Raw genomic sequence first — 15,487 nt, 5'->3', positions numbered from 1 at the left:
CAGAGAGGAAGGATGCCTAGTGGTTAGAGTTCTGGCCTGGGACTCTGGAGTCCTGGGTTCAAATCTCTGCTGGATCCCAGACCTTCTGTGTGACCTTGGGTAAGGCCTGGCATTTCCCATCTGTGATGTGGGGATAATAGCACTGCCCTGCCTCACTAATACTGGGGTGATGGGGGCCAGACGGAGTACCTGAGATAAACAGTAATAGTAAGTGTTGAGTGGAACATGAGGTCTGCCTCCCCCTATGATACACCCTGGTCCCCAAAGGGCAAAGCCAATGCAGTAGCTCTCGGAGGAAGCCAGGGGCTGGTCCACACCCAGTTGTTAGTTAGACTGGTGCAAAACCCCTCCATGTCCTGCACCAGTGGGTGTAAAAAATGCCTTGGTTTCAAATCACTTTTAGTGCTGGTACCCTCTGGAGACAAGCAGAGTCATTAAGGCCAGTGGCTTTCCCCAGCACTAAACTCACTCCCAGAGAAGGAACCCTACAGATTCTTTGGGCGTCTTTGAAAATGATCAAGTTTGGGCTGTTGGTTTGGGGTGTTTTTTTTTTTTTTTTTTTTAACTTGTCCAGTGCTAGCCGTGCAGGACTGAGCTCCCTCCCGCAGCCCCGCCATGCTCCGCTGTGCCATGGGGCTCCAGCGTTTCGGGGGGAGAGCCGGGAATTCTGCTCTTTGCAGCTTGGTTCCTCTGTTTTTGCTGGGAGCCTCAGTTTGTTGTGTGCAGCCGCCAGGCTGGCGTGTGCTAGTGAGGGGGAGGGGGAACATTCCTGACATAGTTAACAACTTCGGGGCTAAGTAGGATGCTGAGATGTTGAAGCTGAGGCTGTATTATTCACCAGATCAGCAGCTGTCCAGGATATACATTTTAAACAATTCTCCTCCCACTGATCCTCCTTCCCGTTCTGGGTAAACCCGCAATCGCTTCCGGTGACGCAGGAATGCAGGTCAGGGTCTTCTCTTCATAGGTGCTGCACATCAAGTCCATTCCAGGTGGTGGGCACAGGAATCCAGTCTGAGATTTGGGAAAGACCCCATCTAGTCCACACCCAGGGATTTTGGAATATGAGACTTACCACACTGGGTCAGACCCGGAGTCCAGCTAGTCCTGTCTCCAGCGGTGACCGACGGCAGATGCTTCACAGGAAGGTGGAAGAAACCCCGCAGTTATCACTGGTGGGACACTCTGCCCCACCCATGCATGGTCGCAGCCTAAGCTTGCTTGTAGGATTCTTCCCTGCTATCCTGTCCAGAGATGTTCCAACCCTTGTTTGAAATGCCCCGATAGGGATTCCAGCCCTGCCCCGGGAGAGTGAATTTAACAGCCTGGTTCCCTTTTGTAGCTTTAAAAACCCTTTTCTGTTCACAGAAGTGGAAAAACTGGAGACCCATAATGCAACCTAGAGATAAGAATGGAACAATAAAGGCCAGATCCTCAGCCGGTATAACTGGCGTAACTTCCAATGGCACTATGCCACTTTACACCCGCTGAGGACTAGCCCGAAGTGGTCAAGTCCTAGTTATTACACAGAACTTAGTCTTTCTGGGGCGGACCCATCTCTGCTCTGCTGCTAGTGCACGTCAGATTTCCCAGGCTCCCCGAGTTTACATCCTTGAAATGATTTTTGATCACTCTGAATCCATTCCTTACTCTGCTGAATTCAGCTAGCCAGACAAGCAGGACAGCCTAGTGCATTGGGCACAGGCGTGGGAGTCAAGGGAGCTGGGTTCTATTCCTGGCTTGCTCTGACCTCCCCTTCCATCATCTGTTTCTTCTTCTCTCCTTGGCGCGGCTTGTCTCTTTAGACTGTTTGGGGCAGAGGCTGCCTCTAGCTAGGTGAACGTACAGCGCCTAGCGCAATGGGGCCTGAACTCGCTTGGGCCTGCTGTGTGCGGCTGGACTATAAATGATGATGTAGTGTCCTGACTGGTCTCTCACTCGGTCTGCTTTTTTTTCTTTCAGTTGCAGGACTGGGTCTTTTAGCTCATGCATAGAGGCTCTGCCAGAGGGCAGAGTTCAGTCACCGATTCGAATGACCCACCCAATGTCACGGTGTTACGTTGGCAGTCGATCAGAGAGAGCTTTTTCTCTGGTTGAGACTTTCTAGAACATAAAACTGTCCCCTCTCCATCCCCATGGCATCTCTTTGGTGCTATGGGCCCAGTTGTGTTTATTATCCCACCCACGGCTGGCTAGTTCAAGTCTCCCGTGTGTGGCCTCCTGTGGTTTCAAGTGTCTGGAGAGCTGGTGCGGGAGTTGTTTGCTCTCATGCTCTCCCAGCCCCAGTAGTATGTAGAAAATGCCCATTGTGGTTGTTTCTTTGTTTTTCTTCTCTTTTATCCTTGCCTGGAGTGTTTAAGGCCAGAAAGGACCATTGTGATCATCTAGTCTGACCTCCTGTTTAGCATGGGTGAGAGAACACTCCCCAGTCATTTTTGCATCTTGTGAGTGGGTTTTGATTCTGTCATCCCCCTATTCATTCTTAGCCGGCAGTTCACTGGTATTGAAAGTATATTTGGACAGGGATCTCATTCTCTTAGGGCATCTACCCAGAGCGTGTTCCAAATAGATGCTATTTTCACAGCTTAAGTGGAACTGAAGTGGTGCGAAGGGCTTGCTCCAGCTCTGCACAGAGGTTCACTTCACCCAGGCTGTGTTGAGATGTGATCTGCGCCTGGTTATCTGCATGATCTGCTGTTGCCGCTATCGTTCCCCAGTCCATATTTGCTCTTGCTTGCTGACAAGAACGTTATGTTCACTCTTTGTGCGCCGTGACCCCGCTCACAGCCCATTGCTCCTCCACATTCTCCTGCTGTTCCACCAGCCTCGCCAGTTCTGGTGTGGACGTGAGGTCAAACTCCTCTAGAAGTGACTGCCGCAAATGATTTGGGAAAGCATATTCCTTGGACAGAGCAGAGCAGTGAGCTTTTATCATGCCCCGCAGGATATTTCCAGCTTTGATGAGCTACTGGAAGGCTACAGAGCTACCGGAGTCTTGGGTTTGCCAAAAGAAGCCATCTGGGGCTGCTGGGGATATTTTAACATGGGCGGGGGGGATTTGAAAGGGTGACAGAGAGAGACAGGGTCTGCGCTTTCTGTTTACTAAAGGAACATGCCTCTTGCAGTTTAGGCACTGGATGCTCCAGGGTCTGGCTTGTGTCATAATAAGAGCCTTGTTTGTACAAAGCTCTGTCCTGGGATTACATCAGCATTCCAAGAACCAAAAGAAGAAGAAGGAAAAAAAACCAGAGCATCAAACAGCTGAGTATTAAGTTATCTTCCAGCCGTTGGAAAAAGTCGGTCAAACCTAGGTTCTTTTTCTTCAGAGAGAATTCCCAGCAGTTCTGACACAGCAACATCTCAGTGTGCCCGTTCACAATAATGCTGATACTTAGCTGCTCTCTAGTGCCTTCCCCATGAGGAGTTCCTGCCCATGGGCCATGCACCACTCAAATTTCACTTGAGTTTAAGCACAAAGAACTTGTGCTTCAGTTTGAGTGGGGCTTAATGGGGGCCTGGACTTTGGGCTGGCCGTCTGCACAGAGGAGTATTGTACCTTAAGCCTTTCAGAAATAGGAACTGATTTAATTCCTTCCTGAGGGTTGGTCAGTATTATCCCGGAATTACTGATGGGGAAACTGAGGCACCGAGTGTTTAAAGCTAAAATATGGAAAAGGAGATGCTATTTTGGGTGTATGGTAGGTGCCCGATCTGAGACCTGGGCCTGATTTTCAGAGACAGAGAATATGTGACAATGAGCAAGATAACAGATGTCGTCATTTTTTGTGAATGAAAGAAGAGCGAGCGACGGATCAGATTCTTTACGGCCAATCCCAGTTAGTTTGTTTCCAGTTTGTAACAGTGAGCCCATCCAATGCTCTGAGTCCACCTACAACTATTCTAAAATCTGTTTATCATTTCGTAGTTGTATTAGGGTAGCGCCTCCTAGCCGCAGTCTGGGGGTCAGGAATTCAGTGTTCTCGGTGCCATACCGATGAACAATACAAAAATCCTGCCTCAAATAGCTCGCCCTCAGTCATCTGTCAGCTGGGTTTCTGTAGGACCCGTCACCAGGATCTCTGTCTAGCCCCAGATGATTGTCAGAGGTGCTGAATACCCACAATTCCAGCTGAAGTCAATGGGAGCGTGGTATATCAGGCCTCTGGTATCAATCTGTCGTATCTCGGTTATTGTATTACTGTCAGCAATGGTTAGGACCCCTGGACCCCTAGATACCCATCCCTGCGACCCCCTCCTGCCCTAGCAATAGCCTGGGGGAGCAAGCAGGCCCAGAAGCTGATAGGCAATTTTGGCTTGGACAAGCCAGCGTAGGAAGCAAATTGCATAGTCCCTTCACCAGGGATGCCTGCGTCCAGTCCCGCAGCCGATCAGACCATTAACTCCGGTGCAGTGGAGTTCAGCTGCCCTGGTACAGCATGGGGGGAGAGGGGCTCTCAGTTAATCAAGATGAAAGCACCTTCTGCTGATCATCATGGCCAATCGCTAGAGAGCTCACTGCTGTGTGTCAGGAGAGGTTTATTTGCAGGCCTTTATCCTCAGAGGGCTGAGGGAGTTGGAATGACCATCCTGAAAGGGAGATGTTTTTCTCTTTCTTTCTTTCCCTCCTGCCGCTCAGCTACTGTACATGGGAACGAGCTCAGAGTTCTAGTACAGGGAGAACACGAAGCAGCTGCCCTTGAACCTGCACCTGCTCAAGATTGCTGTGTTCTTTTCCTCCCCTGGCTGCAGCCCAGGCCTGGTCTGCAGGATTGCTGAGCTGTTGTTTTGTCTACCTGTGTTTGCTCTGTCCTCCACACGCTTGCTCGCTGGGATCAAACCCAGTCTCACACAGATAAGGCCCCATTTTTTTTTTTTTTTTTTTTTTTTTTTTAAAAGAAAAACAGAACAGCAACCGGCAGAGATAAACCTGAACAAAGGTACTGAATGAAGTGGAGGGTCAGGAGAGGAGTTGGTAGGGCAGTGGAGTTAAAGGACAAAGATCCCTCTGAAACCCTAAAGGACTTTTTCTTTTTCCAGCAAGGAAAATGGGTAGTTTCTGGTGCTGGCTGGCAGGATTCTGTCCCTGGGGCATTTGTAGCCCATCTGTGTTTTGCATCAGCTCATTGGAAAAGCTGATGGCATTGATGCAGTCAGCTGTTCTCAGCACTGCTGAGGCAACCCAGTGCTACCTCTCTCCCACCAAGGCAAAGGCCTCCCCAAAGCTGCCCCCTGCCCTCCATCCCAGCCGTGTGCCCCCCACTGTGGCTGAGACCTTAATAAACTTGCTTCCAGTCTGCTCTGTGTGGATGTCACAGATCCAACAGCATTGACATGAGTAGGGCTTTCTATAAAATCATGACTGGTGTGGAGAAAGTAAATAAGGAAGCGTTATTTATTCCTTCTCATAATACAAGAACTGGGGGGTCACCAAATGAAATCAATAGGCAGCAGGTTTAAAACAAAGAAACAAAAGGAAGTATTTCCTCACACAGCACAGTCAACCTGTGGAACTCCTTGCCAGAGGATGTTGTGAAGACCAAGATATAGCAGGGTTCATTGCCAGAAGCTGGGAATGGGCGATAGAGGATGGATCACTGGATGACTGCCTGTTCTGTTCCTACCCTCTGAAGCACCTGGCATTGGCTGCTGTCAGAAGACAAGACACGGGGCTAGATGGACCTTTGGTCTGATCCAGTCTGGCCATTCTTATGTTCTTTGCCTTGAGGCCCTTGATCAAAATTTCCCCCTTCCCACTTGCTTTCATGTTCTGTGTGTCTGATGCTCTCCTCCCGGGTGTGGCTGCATTGCCATGTGGCTGTGCATATAGAGTTTATATGATGCAATATGGGACCTGTGGGGCCAAAAGGAAAATACCCTTTGTGCAGATTGCACCCTGCGGTGGACAGTACCTTCAAGGAGCACATTACTAATGGTCATGGCTGTCCGGGGTGCTCCAGACACATCACTGAAGCAGGAGTGACCGCCCTTCAGCTCCTAGCTTTCCTCTTGCCCTTGTGACTATTACAAAGTGGGTTGGTGCCTGTGCCTCTCCTCAGCCTTGCCTGAGGCCTTTGTGTTTCAGCTTTCTGAAGCAAGCCAGCTCCGACCTACTCCCTGCTCAATGGCGTCTGCACTAGGTTCAGTTCATGGACCCCTAAGTCTGCTTGCTCAGCCGTTGTTTGATGCCCAGTGACCCCTGACCCCTGTACCCCCGCCCCCCCCCCCCCCCCCCCCCCCCCCCCCCGCAGACAGGCCACGGCACAGCCCTGGGGCCAGGCTGAGCGGTCTGCCCCGGGAACCCTCCCACTCCTCATCTTCCCCAGCATCTCTCCCCTCTGCAGTGCTGGAATTTACAGTAACAAAAGTCTGTTGGAAACTTAAGCAAGGGTTTTTTCTAAGCTCCGTGCGGACTAGCACAGCTGGTTAGGCAGACAGGCAGGCCTAAGGGAAGCAGCGCTAATATATGCCCTCGCCCTTTCAGAAAAAGCTCTACTCATTTCACAAACAGACTCATCACCTCTCTGTGTAGGGTCTTTGAACCACCCTATAGAACTGAACAGAGAATTGTATCCCTGCTAGAGAGTGCTATGGGGTGGGTCAAAACCTCACCCTGGATTAAATTATGTGGACCAGATCCGCAGAGCAACGCTTTCTTACCAACTGAAGATCTGGTCTGATGGGTCGTAATAGAACCCTGTTGCTTTCATCTCTCAAATTTACGGGACTTGTCCCTGTGGGTGGCACAAAAGGACATAACAGGTTGTACTGAGCCCTGGCCTTCGGGCTTTATTGCCCTGAGACCTTCTGCGTGAGGCTGGGGTTCAAATTGCAATCCATGGGTTGCTTGCTGTGTGGGAACGGGGGAGGCTTGTGCATGCAGCACCTGCAGCCATCAGGGGAGGAGGGCTCAGCAACCAGAGAACAGCAGTCTCTACTCTCTTGAACCAGGGCTTAGTGGCTATCGTGACCAGGAAGTGACATCTCTGAGTGATGGAGGGCAGAGAGTCGGTAAGAGAGAACACAACACTGGGTCTGAGGAACAGTGCATATGATGCTGGGCTGGGGAGTTTCTGGCTAACACAGTGCGTGTCAGAGCCCGGTGTGCCGGAGCCAGCAACCCTGGGAACAGCAGGGTTTGTTTTATATCCCACCGGCTCACTATGTACATCCCTAAGTAGCCGGCGCTTGCTTTTACAGTTCCATGGCATTATTTTTTTAATCCTTGGGTTGGAAACTCCGAAGTGGGGCGAGAAAACATCAAAGCATTGAGAAGGGTTCAGGGGAGCCCATTGGGGGCGGCCGGTATCAAAACCAGAACTTCTGTCCTGGGATTTGAGTCTCTTAATCACGTACTTTACTGAAGCTCACTCCCAAAGACTCTGTGGTCAGACTGCACAGGCAGGCAACATCGGCCTTTGGCTCTTGGAAAGAGCCTTCAAAGACAATGCTGTAATTCCTGTGAAGATAGAGGCCTGATTCAGCAAGGTGCTGACGCACGTGTGTTGGCATCATTGCAACTACTGCTTAAAGTTAGACCTTGTCTGTAGACAAGTTATAGCAATCTGCCGTCTAGGTATAGCTAGAGATGAGCAACCCCTGTAGTGTAGATGCAATAATATTTGTATAAAGTTGCTTATACTGGTATAGCTATTCTTGTATGGGAAGGGGATTAAGCTATAGTGGTTTTAAAAAAGGCTTCGTTTTTTAAAATCTGGAATAACTGTATCTGCACTAGTATAGTTCCAGAGGGGTAGCCATGTTAGTCTGTATACAGAACTCTCGTTGTTTTTGCACTAGTATAGTGATTCTGGTACAACTCCAATAAAAAAAAGTCACTCCTTTGTAATATCCAAATAGACATTTTTACTGCTGCAGTTATTCTGCAGCTGGGCTTGCACTATTCCTCCTCCCCAGAGGGTGAGGAAATCCAAGGCTTCTTTCCTGGACCGGGCAGCAGCTTGAGATTTATCGGGACCCATAGTTATGTACTCGCCAAGCAGGGAGAGAGACGTTTCAAAAACACGGTGGGGGTTTTAGAGATGATGGGCAGACTTTGGTCACCGCAACTTCTGGGCAGCAGAGTTCAGAATTGTGACCAGAGCTGTCATTGTTGCAAAGACAGGGGCATGGGGGGACTGTTTACACCAGTACAGCTAATGCAGCATCCACTCGGTCATGGTACCACTGGGATAGGGCTCAGAGATGGCTTATGTTGTCCATGGAGCTGGTTTAACTTAACCCATGGAAAGTCAGGGTTTTACTGACAGAATGCAAAATGGATTGTGGGCACATGTAAAGATGTGTCAAAATAAGACAAGTTTCACTGGTCAAACTTGGAGACCAGGCCTAGTTGACGTTGTTACACTGCTACAACACCTGTGTGTAGCCCCGGGAGTAGGCACGCGGTTAGGTGCCATGCTGAATGCTGGCCGGAGCATTGGTCTCCAACCCAACTTAGTTTGCCCACCTACTTTTTTATTTTACCTTGTATATTCAGTGGTCTTGATAGGCACCAGGCTGACAGCCCTGGAGAATGAGCGCCTGTATTTATTGACTGAGCAGGTACGGCATGGGCAGCATCAGGGCAAGCTGACCTGTCATGCTCTTCTGCCAACGTGCATCGCTGAGAAGAGATTGCAGTCTGTATGTATGATCCAACTGGTCCATGGCTGGGGTGCTGGGACTTCCCCAGTATGATACTAATTACTAACCTTCAGGGGAGTTTTTTTGTGATGTAGAAACAAGGAGAGTTCTGTGGCACTTTAAAGACTAACAAATTTCATTTCAGCAGGCATGTGATGTAGACAATTGTTTGGGGGAACTGGACTGAGCCCTCCCAGCCTACCCCTTTCACGTGGCAATAGCCACGCTTTGCACTTCGACACATACAGGTAGCACTTTTCGGCCAAGGGCCTGGTGACTTGGAGTTGCTCCGTTTGTGACTGGCCAGATTTAGGCATCTTGAAAAGGTCTGATTTTTTCAGACCGCGCTGGGCACCCGCCGTTTGAAAATGAGGCCCCTTGACCGTGCCTTCAAGCTGGACATCCACAATCTCACCTGCCACCCTGGGCCTTTGCAAAAGAGGGCAAGTCTGAGCCCATTGATCATTGAGGAGGGTGGGAACAACTTTCAGCGACTATTGGTCTGATCTGGGTGTGGCCTAAAGGTGAAAGGCCCCCACCTGCAATTACCATTCCCCTGAGACACCTACCCTTGACCTCCTTGCCAGACGAATGTGTGTATTGGAGTGCATAACACCTAAAATTCAAGTGTGGCATCTTCCAAGGCTGCCATTCACATAGAGGGAGTGATTAACCTTCTTCCTACCACTGTCGTCCTGCACAAATGTAAGCGCAACCTCTTCTGTTCATAGCAGGCATCTCCTGCACTCCTGACTTTTATAAGCATCTTCGGGAACGTCTAGCAAATTATGCTGCCTTGTTCCCAGGGAGAGCATTAGCAAATGTAAGGAAACCCGGCTGGTGTGGCTTATGGTGTATACTCTGCATATGGAGGAACAGCAAATCAATGTGTTCATGTCAGATGAGCACGGAGAAATAAGTAGACCGTCTCCAAACCTGTCACATTTTCAAGATCATTTCAACAATTCTGACGGCTAGAAACTTCCACTGTTTTTTAAAACGTAAGTTGCTGTTCTCAGGTATTCACATGACTCTGGGAGCTGGGGCTAGAAGAAAAACACCCAATATCGCAAGGCTCATGAGAAAATCGTGAGTGTGGCCCCATCAGCAACCTACCGGACACTGGATAATTGGCTGAAGTCCATTCCCCGTTTGTTCAGATGCAAGTCCCTACTTGAAGCCCTGCAGAGACTTGCAACTTGTGGGCTAAGCCAGTTTCCTCCTCCTGACAGCAGGCTCAGAGGAGGAGTTTTCCCAGAGACCAGTTTTCTCTTCCCTTTTGGCAGTTCTTGTTTGTGACGCCACCGTCTGTACTGCCATGTCCTGCCATCTGACTGAGCTTTGGGGGTCTAGTGCTGGTTGAAGGCTGTTAAAATTCTCCTCTCCGCCTTGCATTGCAGAGAGGATAATCACAGGGAGCATTCTGTTTGCTAATCTGCTATCTATCACCTGGGAAATGCAAATCTCAGACAGCACCAGCTATTATGCTAATTGGGGATAAAAAAGTCACAGCAACATTGTGTCAATTACAAGCCAATGCACTAAGGGAAATTAAGTGTCTTGGGAATCTTTGCAAATGGGCTGAACACTCCTCTAGCTCCTTCACTCATTTATCTGTGGACAGGCTGGGGAAGCTTGGTGGAGTGGATCATTTTATAGCATTAGTTGCAATCTTTTGCTTGAAAAAATGTTTTTGATGAAAATTGTCTTTTTTTAAATGGCAAAAATGTTTGTTTCTTATGACATGGGTTTTTTCCGAATAGAAATGATAGATCTAGATATAGGATATTGAAAACAATTAAAAACTGAAAAGCGTTCATGGAAAAAAAAATTTTTTAGTTTTGTTAGGAAATTTTTCCTGGAAAATGTTGATCATTCTCTGACCAGCTGTGTTAATTTACAATTCCCCTCTACCCGTCTCAAAGCGCTTTGCAAACAGTAACTAATTCAATCCCCCAATCCCCTGCAGGATAGATGAGTATCCTCATAACTCCTTTTGCAGATGAGGGAAAGTGAAGCGCAGAGAAGCTAAGTGAGGTGGGATGTTCCCAAGGGCATACAGCGAGTCAATGACAACCTGGGAATAGAATCCAGGAGTCTGGACATCCAATCTCCTCCTCTATTTGCTCTCAGCCCAAGGAACTCTGGTGTCCTAATCCGGATTCCCCCTTAGCTGCTCTAGGCACAAGACCGCAGTCCCTGCTCAGAGCTGGGGATAGAACCTAGTTCCCTGGCCTAAATACTACTGCACCTCTGGGTCCATACACACACTGGCCTTGTTTACAGTAGCCTTTTCTTTCAGCTCTGCCGGTGGTACCAAGGATGGGTCAGTGCCAGTGGCTACCAACTTTTTATCCCCCCATGTCACTTTGGCTTGCTTTGAGCAGGGTTAGACAACGTGCTAGTGAAAATGCTGATGGCTGGAGCTGATCTGGTGATGATGGGGTTGGGGGAGGTGAAATCCTTCTCCACAGCATTCACCAACATGTTCCCTGATCTGTAGTGATCCTCCCGCACAAATCACCCATGATGCATTGCAGTCATGTCAGTACACGTGTAGCTGAGCTGTTTGGAAGTGCTGATAGCAGGAGCTCACAAGTGATACTTCGCTGCCTTGGTTTTGCTGAATATTTGAAAAATATAGTGATTATTGGTTTCCCATTTCCTGCTGGAGCCTTCAGGAGCTTGGTCAGGAGGGCAGGTTTTAGACTGTGGCTATTACACTGCTGTGCATTGTTGCCACCTTATTCCAGTGGCTGATTTTGTTCTGTTTTTTGCTTTTTGTTGCCACTGCAGGGGGGAAATAAATGGAACTTTTCTAAATCCTAAGTGTGCAGCTTCCTCTGAGTTGATTCCCTTTGCCAACGAGCCCTCCCGTTCTTGCGTTCTCCACCCAAATGGCTGTTAAAATACATCGCCTCTTAAAAACACATGAAGCCACTTTCATTTCGGGATACACCCAGCTTCAGTGAGAATTAGAGGGCCAGGTCCTCAATGTAAATCCGCACTGCTCAGCTGCACGCATTAGCCGCTTTTCAGAGGAGAAACATTTACTTGTCAGTTATCGAAGGCAATGGAAAGAGGCTGAGAATCTGGCCCTAAGTAGTCCCAGTTTCGTGACCCGGGTCCCACACGCACCGTAAGTCTCCCTATGTGGCTTCTATATGTTCTCTTAATGTATATCTCTTGGCTGCATCCATAACCTGGCTCCTTCAGCGAGTTCGCTTTCCCTTGCCTTTCTGTACTGCTCTTGGCATTATCTAAGAGAGGGTATTGTCCATGAATGTATTTGAGAGTCAAACTCCTGCAGTCCCTGATCTCCCGCTGCAGATGTTGCAGGTTTTGACATGTTCCCTAGAAGCTGTGTTCTTTTTTATGATGTTGTAATGTATATTTTTTATGCACCTGTCACGTCCTTGCCCACACAGTTGGATAGTTATTCCAGACGTTGCACAATCAGTAGCCAGGTTCCTTTTTCTAGTTGCATGAGGCAGAGTGGCACAATGTGGGTATGGTGCCAAACCAGGAGCCCAGAGACCTGGGTTTTCCGCCCGCTCTACCCCAGGCCCGCTCTGTGACTCTGGCAAGTCACCTCTTGTGTCTCTTGTTCTGGCCTGCTGTAAAATAGAGAGAATAATACCTACCCTTCTGGGGGAAGTGTGTGGAGATTCACACAGGACATCATTGTGCTGTCCCTTGTCAAAGCTGTGATCATTTAAGACAGTTCTGAACCCCAGTGTTTGCTCAGAGCTGGGGTTTGGTTCAGCCATTGTGACAGGTACCACGTTCACCTCTGGGCTGGGATCTGATTCTAGCCCAATATTCAGAAGGGGCTTGGTTTTAGCTTTTCTCTTGTTATCCTAATTATCCTGCCTCATTTTCATAATCAAGACCTAATTAAAGATGTTAATTGCGTCAAAGCGGGGACTTGACTTCACCTTTCCTTACGTGTTAACTGATCCTGTCCCCTTAATTCCTTTTCCTTTTTATGACTCGGTCCTTCACCTTTCCTTAGTGACAGAAAGCGTTGGTGAGCTAGACGTGCAGGGGGAGGTGGCCTTTTGCTCATTTCACTGAGTCCTGTGCTTCTGTCCTCCTCGTCCCCCTGCGCTGGCTGCTCTGCCTTTGATTCTAACACAGCCTGTGGCTGCCCATTGATTGCGTTGTAGAGGGGAGGGCAAGACTGCCTCATCCAGTCTGCAGCGCCCCATTCGTGGAGCTGGACCCCCCTGTGCAAACACAGAACAAAGGGATGGTCCCTGCCCCAAAACGCTTGCAATCTACATACGTCTTTCCACACCCAGCTCTCGTGGGAACAAGATAAATGACCTGAAGCCCCTGCTCCAGACCTGCTGAGGTGTTTCAGTGAACATCTGGCCCCTAAGGCAGAGGGCCAAGCCAAATTCCTGTAACTGTGAGCCGAGTTGCTATTTCACGGCTGGCTGGCTGGCTGAGTGTTGATGGTGTCTCTCTAAGATGCAGCCCCCCAGCTGCTGTATGTGGATTCCATCAATATGGTGAAGAGGAGAGCTTAGATGGCTTTTCCAGGGGGAGGAGGGGGGAGCCATCTGCCAAGCCAATTGTTAGGTCTGGGGGATTCTTTCTCAGCCTCCTTTGGTCAGAAAGCATCCTGCTCTTTTTTTCCCCCTGCTGTGGCAATGCAAGTTCATCTTTTAAAGATTAGGCTAGTTCAGTGGTCCCCCTAGGAGCAGCTGTGGCACCCACAAACCCGCATGTGCTATGCAACATACAGCTCAGACTTCCTTTACCCTGGGTATTCCAGCTGTCAGCGGCCAGTCAGTGGAGTAGCTACACTAGTGCAGCCGGGCAGGCCCAGGGTCAGTGTCATCCGGTCAAAAATGGCTGTGTGGCGAGGCTGTCTGGCCTCCTTTCAATCCTATCAGAGCTGGGCAAAGGGAGGGAGACGAGCAGAGAGAGGGCCAAGGTGCGTGATAGCAGCTGAAGCGAGTCCATGCGGGGTTATAAACACAGGGAGGATAATTCTGAACTGGAACCTGGGCTATTTCAATTGTAGGCAGCTTTGGCCAGGGACTGCCTGTTTCTCTGTGTTTGCCCAGTGCTCAGCACCACGGGGCCCCTTTCTTGCTTGGTCCCTGGGCGCTACCATAATACACATGATGAGTAATCACGGGATTTCAGAAGCTAGCTAGCTGCTTTCTTCTACCACCCGTGCTAGCTGTCCCCATTCTGTGCATCCAGAATGCACTGCTGTCACGTTCTGGGACCCTTCCGCCACACAGCTGCACTTTCCATTCTAGGGGCGTTCTGTGCAAAGGCTTGGCTGGTAGTTATCTTTGTGAACATTATCTACTTGCCTGGCCCTGTGCGGTTCTTAACCCCACCGAGCGCCACTGCAATGCTTGGCAAAGCTTGCTATTGTGGAACTGCCACTGTACCAGGAGGCCGGGTGCTCTGTGTTCTCTGGGGGTAAAATCACACACTCACACACAGGTCTATGTACCAGGCAAGACCCAATTTGAGGGCGTAGGTAGGACTAAAGTGGTGCCTAGTTTTGTGGGCCCTCTGCACAGAGGTGAATTTCATTGTACTACCTGGGGACAAATCTTCAGGGCCGTCCTTCCACAGGCAGAACTCCCAGTGATTGTAGTGAATTTTGCCTGAATGAAGGCCAAGAACTGCAAGCTGAGGGGTTGGCTCAACTGATGGACACGAACCAAACCACTGGATTCGATCCCAGATCTGAACAATGCACGTGGACCACTAATCTTTATACCAGAACGGCCCCAAACTTAGATCATCCAAACTCAAAATGTGTGTTAAAATCTGAATCTGGACTTTGCAGCGTAAGCCCCATCTGCCCTTTGAATGTTGGCGCCTCCTCCGGGCTGGCAAATGACAGGGCCCCCACCCAGCCTCTGAGGGCATCCATTCATCCCCACAGGGCATGAGATCTGTGACTCTGGTTCTGCTGTCAGCACTGGCTATCGTGCGAAGGAGCTGAATCCGGGCTCACTGGGGGGAAGGAGGCAGGCAGAGGCTGTGCTTGCACCATTGATCTTTCAGTTGGACCATATGGTTTATATTCTCTTTGGCAGATGAAGCTGAAGTTATTTGAGTATCCCTTGGCTGTGGCACTGTGTGTGCGTGTGTGTGTGTGTGGAGACACAGAGAAAGGAGGGTGCAGAAAGGGAACTTGCAAAAGAAGCTCAAGGGTAAAACAATTTGTGTAATAATAATTAATTAAAAAAAAAAACCCAGGGTTGTTGTATACAATCCAGATGTCGAGCTGGTGAACCGACACTATGGTAGAGCACCCACTGATTCTTTATACACGTCTCCATCAATCTTCTTTGTTGCTTTCCTTGCATGCATTGTGTTTTCATTTTAAAAAAAGGAAAGGGTGGGGGGAGGAAGAAGAGGAAAAGCCTGTATGTTTTCGGAGGTGCATGTGAGGTGAAGATTTGCTCCTCACCTTTCCTGTTCTGGGACTTGGGAGAGGCTGGGCAGAAGGGGAGACCAAGAGAGAATCCGTCTTTGTTATCCCCGGATTGGAGGCTCTCTTCACCCTGGCGATGTGTTTTCTAAGGTCGATTCTCTGGCGACGTGTCCCTTGGGATGAGGTAGGTGCCCATGCACGAGAGCATCCCCAGGAAGGTCACAAGACACCGAATACCGTCCGTGTCGTCGTCGTCCCCCCGTTGTTTGTGGTGGCTATCAGTGCCTCTCGTGAGCTGGCGAATGTGCCCAGACCCAACCTGCAGGGCAGCTGTGTAGCTGCTCTGTGGCTAAGGAAATACAGTTGTTCTGAGCTTGGTTCAGTGGTGGCCATGAGAGCCCAACGGACTGGTGCATGTGCTCTGTG

At 49.4% G+C, this 15,487-nt stretch overlaps 1 protein-coding gene across 4 annotated transcripts in view; it reads left to right on the top strand.

Annotated features, from left to right (window-relative positions):
• BMP1 (bone morphogenetic protein 1) overlaps nucleotides 1-15,487 on the top strand; it is a 70,193-nt gene that overhangs the window by 13,615 nt on the left and 41,091 nt on the right. The gene's annotated exons all lie outside the window — the stretch shown is intronic.

This window comes from Emydura macquarii, unplaced genomic scaffold (assembly GCF_026122565.2).
Source record: "Emydura macquarii macquarii isolate MOO-44397 ecotype Brisbane River unplaced genomic scaffold, CSIRO-AGI_Emac_v2 contig_170, whole genome shotgun sequence".
NCBI lineage: Eukaryota > Metazoa > Chordata > Testudines > Chelidae > Emydura > Emydura macquarii.
Note: the sequence above shows the minus strand (reverse complement) of the source record. Positions and strands in the feature narration are given on the sequence as shown.